This window comes from Oncorhynchus kisutch, linkage group LG19 (genome assembly GCF_002021735.2).
Source record: "Oncorhynchus kisutch isolate 150728-3 linkage group LG19, Okis_V2, whole genome shotgun sequence".
NCBI lineage: Eukaryota > Metazoa > Chordata > Actinopteri > Salmoniformes > Salmonidae > Oncorhynchus > Oncorhynchus kisutch.
The window spans coordinates 15604390-15614120 of record NC_034192.2 but is presented as its reverse complement, the minus strand read 5'-3'; positions in this window follow the sequence as shown (position 1 = coordinate 15614120).

The window sequence follows — 9731 nt, the reverse complement described above, 5'->3', positions numbered from 1 at the left end:
TCTTCCTCAACAAAATGAAGGAGCACAGGGAGCACACCCCCATCCTCAGGAGGCTGAAGAAATTTGGCTTGGCCCATAAGACCCTCACAAACGTTTACAAATACACCATTGAGAACATCCTGTATTATCGCCTGGTACGGTAACTGCACGGTCCACAACCGCAGGTATCTCCAGAGGTTGGTGCGGTCTGCCCAACGCATCACTGGGTTCACATTGCCTGCCCTCCAGGACATCTACAGCACCTGGTGTCACAGGAAGGCCAAGAAGGTCATCAAGGACCTCAGCCACTTGAGCCACAGCCTGTTCACCCCGCTACCATCCAGAAGACAGGATCAGTACAGGTGCATCAAAACGGGAACCGAGAGACTGAAAAACAGCTTCTATCTCAAGGCCATCAAACGGTTAAATTGTCACCACTAGGCGGCCGCCCGCCCAATACCCTGCCCTGAACTTTAGCCACTGTCACTAGACGGCTACCACCTGGTTACTCTACCATGCACCTTAGAGGCTACTGCCCTATGGACATAGTCATGGAATACTTTTCACTTTAAACACTTCTTATGGCTGAAATCCCGTTAATGGGATCGATATGACAATAGCCAGTGAAAGTGCAGGGCGCCAAATTCAAACAACAGAAATCTCATAATTAAAATTCCTCAAACATACAAGTATGATACACCATTTTAAAGATAAACTTGTTGTTAATCCCACCACAGTGTCCGATTTCAAAAAGGCTGTACGACGAAAGCATACCATGCGATTATGTTAGGTCAGGACCTAGTCACAGAAAAACACAGCCATTTTTCCAGCCAAAGAGAGGAGTCACAAAAAGCAATCACTAACTTTATCGAATCACTAACCTTTGATGATCTTCATCAGATGACACTCATAGGACTTCATGTTACACAATACATGTATGTTTTGTTCAATAAAGTTCATATTTATATCCAAAAATCTCAGTTTACATTGTCGCGTTATGTTCAGTAATGTTCTGCTTCCAAAACATCCGGTGATTTTGCAGAGAGCCACATCAATTTACAGAAATACTCATAATAAACATTGATAAAAGATACAAGTGTTATGCATGGAATTATAGATATACTTCTCCTTAATGCAACCACTGTGTAAGATTTCAAAAAAGCTTTACGGAAAGGCCTACCTCTGGCCAATCAGATAGCTCAGATCACTGTGCCTTCACAGCTTTCTCGCACAATAGACTGTAAAAAGAAGCCTGGAAAGCATAGCAAAGTTGATCATGTGTGATTTCTAAACTTTTAAATCCATGACTAGAAAGAGACTCAACGAATAGAGCAAAAGATCTGCTGTTTTTACGAGTGAGTTTAATTTCTAAGTTATTCAGCACTGTCAACACTTTGTTCAACACTTCAATAAGCCATACTACCACCAGCACTGTAGCTGCAATGAATGAGTATAGTACAGTGTTTCGATAATATGCTTGCGTTGTTATTATTAGCTGCAAGGAATATTTCACTTTCTCTGGTCACAGGAGTAACAACATGAATTGGTGCATGAGGCCGAATGCAATGCGACTTAAGTTTCGTCTTCAGCTTGAAAATTGTGTCCTCTTTTCTCAGTGGAGGAGGGAGGGAGAGGACAGGCAGGAGGGAGCAGCCTCACCTCCCCTCAGACTGACAATCAGGTGTATACAGGCCATTAGTCCAGTAAAAAAAGCTAATCATTATGCTCACTCAGCTGTGCCTTACATGTAACACAATACATAATCTATTACCAGTGTGGTCATATACCTATTTGTTTAATATAATTTCAAAATGGTCTGAGAAGAACAACAATGGCAGGGCAATTCAAGCATAGCCAATATGCAGTGATAATGTATTGGGCTTATAGCCTACTGCACACACTTCATTGCCATAGAACTGTTTTTAATTAGTAGGCTTACGTTTTTGAAGTCGTGTTTAAAAAAAAAAATTCTGAGTGGTAGATCTCGGCATGAATTTTGAATCAAAGTGATCTTGACTCAGAAAAGGTTGGTGACCACCCCATGTTCAAGCAATTTTTTTTATGGCAGAACTGAGAAAATTTCAGATCTGCTGAGTGGAAACTTGAATGTTGTGAAAATTCTGTGCAACTTCCAGCGCACGTTTACTGTGAACACTGAGGCTGTACCCGCTTTAAGGTAAATTTTTAACTGTGGCCAAGTAGGCTACTGTGGCTATTTGATCATAATGTAGGCCTATCAGAGTGGCCTACCTTCAAAAACAATGGAAAAAATGTGTCCCATAACAGTTTAACATAGCAGCCAATGTGACCTGTTTATCCACCTGTCCTTCAGATAAGGTGATGTACTTTTTAGTTTGATGCAAGAAACCACTTTACAAAATAAAATGCATTATTTTTCCCATACTATTATTACAGAGAATCAGACAAATGATGCTACCCTCGGGTAGTCATGCGCAATAGAATCCTACTCTGATGAGTTCTGCCTACAAAACAAAATCTCTTGTGTAGTTTGTTTTGTTTCGGTAATGTAACACCCTGATCTGTTTCACCTGTCTTTGTGATTGTCTTCACCCCCCTCCAGGTGTCGCCCATCTTCCTCATTATCTCCAGGCTGAGTGACTGGTAACGGCACAGCTGGGGTATTGGGAAACAGGTCCCAGCTGAACCCTGGGGGGGGGGTTCAGATAACCGGATGTTCGTGCCTCCATTCCTCCAGGCTTGCCTGCCACCTGGGCTCCCGGTGGACCCTGGCCTTTGTGTGACAACACTTTTGGTGGCTTACCATGGTTCCGGATGTTGCCGCCTTTGCCGCCGCCTGCACGGTCTGTGCACGGAACAAGACCCCTCAACAAGCTCCAGCTGGCCTCCTCCAACCTCTGCCCATCCCTCATCACCCCAGGTCTCACATCTCCCTGGACTTTGTCACAGGTCTCACCCCTTCTGATGGCAATACCGCCATCCTGACCGTGGTGGATCGCTTTTCCAAGTCCGCCCACTTCATTTCTCTCCCCAAGTTACCCTCTGCCAAGGAGATGACCCAGCTCATGGTGCAACACGTCTTCCGGATCCATGGACTGCCCGTGGACATGGTCTCGTCCCGGTTCTGGAAGGCGTTCTGCACCCTCATTGGGTCATCGACCAGCCTGTCCTCCGGGTTCCACCCCCAGTCTAACGGCCAGTCGGAGCGAGCCAACCAGGACCTCGAGAACCACCCTGCGCTGCCTGGTCTCCGCCAACCCCACCACCTGGTGCCAGCAGCTGGTGTGGGTGGAATACGCACGCAACACCCTTCCCTGCTCTGCCACGGGCCCTTTGAATGTTCCCTGGGATCTGCCCCTCCAGGTGGAATCCAGCAAACTCTCCCCCCAGTTTATTGGCCTGTTTCCTATTTCTAAAATTATCAGTCCCTCTGCTGTTCGTCTTCTGTTGTCCCCCCGCCAGAGACATCCTGAACCCAGCCCTCATCATATACACTCCATCTTTCATGTGTGCCGTGTTAAACCCGTGTCTCACAGCCCTTTGTCTTCTGTTTCCAGACCCACCCCTCCTCCACGTGTCATCGATGGCCATCCGGCGTACATGGTGAGACGTTTCCTGAGTGTTCGACCACGGGGCTGGGGTTTCCAGTACCTGGTTGACTGGGAGGGTTTGCCCGGACGAGAGGTGCTGGGTACCCGCTAGAGACATCCTGGACCCAGCCCTCATCGCCGACTTCCCCCGCCAGAACCCCGGTCAACCAGGTATGCGCCCAGGTAGGCCGCCAGGTGGCACCCCTAGAGGGGAGGTACTGTCCCACCGTGATCTGTTTCACTTGTCTTTGTCATTGTCTCCACCCCCCTCCAGGTGTCACCCATCCTCCCCATTATCCCCTGTGTATTTATACCTGTGATTTCTGTTTGTCTGTTGCCAGTTCATCTTGTTTGTTCAAGTCAACCAACATTGAGCTCCTGCTCCTGCTTTTGCCAGTCTCTCTTTTCTCGCCCTCCTGGTTTTGACCCTTGCCTGTCCTGACTCCAAGCCCACCTGCCTGACTACTCTTCCTGCCCCTGAGCCTGCCTGCCGACCTGTATCTTTGCCCCCCTCTGGATTACCGACTCTGCCTTACCCTGACCCTGAGCCTGCCTGCCGCCCGGTACCCTTGCCCCAGCTCTGGATTACCGACTCTGCCTTACCCTGACCCTGAGCCTGCCTGCCGCCCGGTACCCTTGCCCCCCTCTGGATTACCGACTCTGCCTTACCCTGACCCTGAGCCTGCCTGCCGCCCGGTACACTTGCCCCAGCTCTGGTTTATTGACCCCTGCCTGCCTTCACCTGTCTATTGTCTGCCTCTGTTGGATTATTAAACAATTGTTTATTCACATCTAGGTCTTACCTTCACACCTGATAGGTACTGTGTTGCATTGAAAGTGGCTAATATTGCCACAGAAAAGGGAAACGTTGATAGTGTTAACAGGAAAAACTCTAGAAAGGTAAATGCCATGCTACTCTCCATGGACAGATAGTTATTTTTGTTCTTCTCTCCATGGACTGATCTTCTGTGCTTTGCACGTAGTCCCAGGGACTACTGCACACCACAGCTTAGAGGGAACATTGGTGATCACTGCCATAGAGCTTTGGCTGTTGTGGCATTGTTAATCATTATTGGGCAGTGATTCTTTGAACATTTTGGGGGCGATGAAACAACAGAGCTCCATTCAATGAAGAGAAGTGAAGTGGGCAGAGGGGCGATTTGCACATGGAGCTTGGCCAAAGGGGACAGGAGATGTTGACAAAAAAAAATGTTTTGGTCTTAATTTAAAGTTAGGGTTAAAAATCATGGTTAGCAGTGGGGTTAACATTCGGGGTAGGTTTAGTCAGATTTTTACGACTTTGTGGCTGTTCCAGCTAGTGACCACTTTGCAGAGCTGCCTCCAGAACCAGAAAGTTCATGATGAAAAACGCTATCCTGCTTTTGACCATGGCCCATAGGACTGCAGACAGAGAATGGCTTATTATCAAGACCCCTGAGACAAAGGAGAATGATCCAACCTAGAGGGAAAGGGCCATAGAGAGAACGGGAGGTCTAGCTTTTATGTTTCAGCCAGTTGAAATACCTTCATGGAGGTTTCAGCCCATTGTCAGCGTCCTGGAAAAACCTTGCATTGAACGTGACAATTTCCCTGTTGAGGCTTCGAAACTTTCTTGGCTCTAGGATAAATTGATCATTCAAAACATGTCACGTTTCAAGACTATATGGCATTACTAATATTGTTTCTACAGAGCTGCGTCGGTGCAATGGGACAAGCTTGAATAGGTTCAACTGCCCACAGGACTACACTTACACATTTACATATTTACACGTGTCGTCCTCCCACACAATATATACAGCCACACATTGGCATTGTTATTCCGCATATATACACACTCTCTCCCTCTCTCTCCCTCTCTCTCTCTCTCTTTCTCTCACACAAACACACACAAATGTACAGGACCCCCCTCCCCTTTCACCCACAGGGGTAAGAATAGTCTGTGAGAGTGACACGCGAGCTTGATCACATAGTGTCCCACTGTGATTTACAGGTGAGCGGAGACCCGGTGAAGGGTGTAAGTCGGACGATTTCGGGCCGAAGACAGAAAAGACACGACGCCAGTGTTGCATTTATTTTGCTTCTCTGTCGATGCTGAATGAATGCTTAGTAGAGACACAATTCTAAGCCTAGAGGCTCTTTCCTTAGCCGCAATGCCTACGGAGTCTGGCACCATAGCCGACATAAATGCTTTGGAGATTAATGTGAGTCAACGAAAGGTAATAAGGCAACAGCATTATTATGATAACCTAGAATGTCTCAACATTAAATCAAGTCGTATGATGCCAGTCCAGTACAGTATAATGCTGATATCAAAGCATGTGGAATTGAACACTTATTGTAGGAGGTTAGAGACAATTACAGACAACTTTGATAGAAGTTTCTTCCTTTAAAAAACAGCCTTAGTATCACGTTCTGGTGAAGACCCAGATTACAGACAGTGCCGAAGTAACAAAAGTTTATTACTAGAACAGGGGGAAGGCGAAACGACAGGTCAAGGGCAGGCAGAGGTCAGTAATCTAGATCAGAGTCCAAAAGGTACAGAACGGCAGGCAGTCTCAGGGTCAGGGCAGGCAGAATGGGGAAGATGGATGACACCTGGAGGTGGATGACACAAAGACAGGAGAGACAGATCAGCGTGTGACACCTAGTTGGTGTAATTAGGACCCCCCCCCCCCCCCCCCCCGCAACCACCTCTATGAAAGCATTATGTGCTGTATTTAATTGTCTTTCTTCCTTTGTTGTCAACCTATTCTCATAGTAATGCTTTAGAATTCATTGAATTTAACCTGATTGTACAGTTCTTGGAAGTCCAGTTGCTCATTATGTTTTTAATGGGACTCAACTAACTATTAAAGATACAGCCATCCTCCTGCTCCAATACAGAGAGATGATGAGGAGACTGGAGTGATGGTAATGTTAGATGCGTAGTGTGTAGTGTGTGTGTGTGTGTGTGTGTGTGTGTGTGTGTGTGTGTGTGTGTGTGTGTGTGTGTGTGTGTGTGTGTGTGTGTGTGTGTGTGTTTGTTTGTTTGTTTGTTTGTTAGGATCCCCATTAGCTGTTACTCATGCAGCAGCTACTCTTCCCGGGGTCGTGTGTGTGTGTGTGTGTGTGTGTGTGTGTGTGTGTGTGTGTGTGTGTGTGTGTGTGTGTGTGTGTGTCTACAACCCCTGGCCCCATAACCAACGGGTGAGGCTATTAAACCTGATCAATCCTCAGTTTTTAATGATGTCCCTGAGGTCTTGTATTGTTCTCACCTTCCCTTCCTTCTATGAATGTATACATTTTGTTACAGCACAGTGAAAAAGGCCACCATTAGTGTCATAAAAGAACACATACAGTACCTCTTTATATGCTGATTTTTCAAGCAGGCTGATACAGAAAGAATGTCATTCACAGCGTGCGCATCAGGGTTCACCCAGCACACACTGCACTCTGCACACTCCATATGATTGTAATTATGGCATACCTGTCATTGTTAGGCATTAAGAAGGTAGAAATACGTGCCATGAACGGCATGACTGAGGCTGGAAATGATATGTACATTTGTCATGCAATAAAAAGAGGATCTTTCCTTCCAGCACTCAGAAAACACGATCAACCAAACACACGGTGCATTCGGAAAGTATTCAAACCCCTTGACTTTTTCCACATTTTGTTACATTACAGCCGTACTCTAAAATGGATTGAATTTGTTTTCCCCCCCTCATCAACCTACACACAATACCCCATAATTAGAATTCAAAAACAGGTCTTGGAATTTTTGCAAATGTATTAAATATTTAAAAAACAGAAATACCTTATTTACATAAGTATTCAGACCCTTTGCTATGAGACCCAAAATTGAACTCAGGTGCATCCTGTTTTCATTGATCATCCTTGAAATGTTTCTACAACTTGATTGGAGTCCAGCTGTTGTAAATTCAATTGATTGGACATGATTTGGAAAGGCACACACCTGTCTATATAAGGTATTGTCCGTAAAGCTCCGAGACAGGATTGTGTCAAGGCACAGATCAGGGGAAGGGTAGCAAAAAATCTCTGCAGCATTAAAGGTCCTCAAGAACCCAGTGGCCTCCATCATTCTTAAATGGAAGAAGTTTGGAACCACCAAGACATTTCCTAGAGCTGGCCGCCCGGCCAAACTGAGCAATCAGGGTAGAAGGGCCTTGGTCAAGGAGGTGACCAAGAACCCGATGGTCACTCTTACAGAGCTCCTCTGTGGAGATGGGAGAATCTTCCAGAAGGACAACCATCTCTGCAGCACTCCAAAATCAGACCTTTATGGTAGAGTGGCCAGACGGAAGCCACTCCTCAGTGAAAAGCACATGACAGCCTGCTTGGAGTTTACCAAAAGGCACTTTTGGTGAACAGGTCTGATGAAACCAAAATTGAACGCTTTGACCTGAAATCCAAGCATCACGTCTGGAAGAAACCTGGCACCATCACTACGGTGGAGCGTGTTTGTGGCAGTATCATGCTGTGGGGCTGTTTTTCAGTGGCAGGGACTGGGAGACAAGTCAGGACCGAGAGAAAGATGAACAGAGCAAAGTACAGAGAGATCCTTGATTAAACCAAATCTGCTCAAGAGCGCTCAGGACCTCAGACTCGGGCAAAGGTTCCCCTTCCAACAGGACAATGACCATAAACACACAGCCAAGACAACGCAGGAGTGGCTTCGGGACAAGTCTCTGAATGTCCTTGAGTGGCCCAGCCAGAGGCCGGACTTTAACCCAATCTAACATCTCTGGAGAGACCTGAAAATAGCTGTGCAGCGACTCTCCCTATCCAACCCTGACAGGGCTTGGGATCTGCAGAGAATAGTGGGAGAAACTCCACAAATACAGGTGTGCCAAGCTTGTAGCGTCATACCCAAGAAGACTCGAGGCTGTAATCGCTGCCAAAGGTGCTTCAACAAAGTACTGAGTAAAGGGTCTGAATACTTATGTACATTTGAATACATTTTTTGTCATTATGGGGTATTGTGTGTAGATTGATAAGCGGGGGGGGTTAATCAATTTTAGAATTAGGCTGTAACGTAACAAAATGTGGGTCTGAATACTTCCCGAATGCACTGTAACATTTGTCATGCCACGAAAAGAGATACGGTTCTCAGAATCCGCATTTGACAAAACAGTTTCTCGAACTATGCATCTGTATTATTTTCACAAAGTACTGAGACAGCGGATTTTTCCCGTGTGTACTTGGAAGGATGAATAGGGCAATAATGAGTGTAGAGAACAAGTGTGACTGTGTGGGGAGAGTGTGTGAGCGATCTGGAGATTCTTAGATGAAAAGAGAGAGAGAAAGAGAGGAAAGAAAAGATAGGCTGGGACCTGCTGACGTAGCCTCCGCATATGTTCTGTCTAGAGACTCTGTGTGTGTGTGTGCGTGTGTGTGTGCATGCGATGGGTGTGACAATAAATGACCTCAAAGCCCACACTATGGGCCCCAAGGAGACGTATGCTGTATGTATGGACGATTAATAAGCAGCTAGTAAGCAGCAGAGGACAGAAGGGTTGACCAGAGGGTGTGTGCGTGCGTGTATCTCTGTCTTTGTGTGCCTATGTTGTGTGGTCATTGTGTGCCGACAGTATGTGTTTACGGCCACATTCATTTATATTCAGAAGACATTTGTTTGTTTGTGTGGCCCGTGGTTGTCACCAAGTCCATGTCACCAAGTCCTTTTTATATCTGTCACCCTTTCCCTGATGCCTGTTCCTTCACCAGGTCCCTTTTAATTTGATGCCTCTGTCCCCTAAGAGACTCTTCCAGAAGACCTCACTGAAAGTGCTCAGTAATGTAAAAACCCTGGGGTTATCCCAACAAGGCTGGCTCTTCTCCCTTCATCCATCCTTCTTCTCAAACAGGGCAGTAAACATTACAGGAACCTGCATAAGATGTCAAACTGAGACTTATTGGCAGTATTGAAAATACGTTAAAATGACGGAACTCTTTAGGTTGTGTGGTTCCGGCTACTTCTCATATTTGAATTCCAAATGGTGGTTTCGGGCTGGAAGAGACACAGAGTTGAAGATTAGTTCTGTTCTGAATTTAGAGAAGTATCTTGTGCTGTAATGGCCATAGACATTATTACAGTGGACTATATTACGACATTTATGAAATAGAATACAGGTCAAAGTTATAGACTGCCATTTGACATTTGGAGGGCATGGAACTATAAGG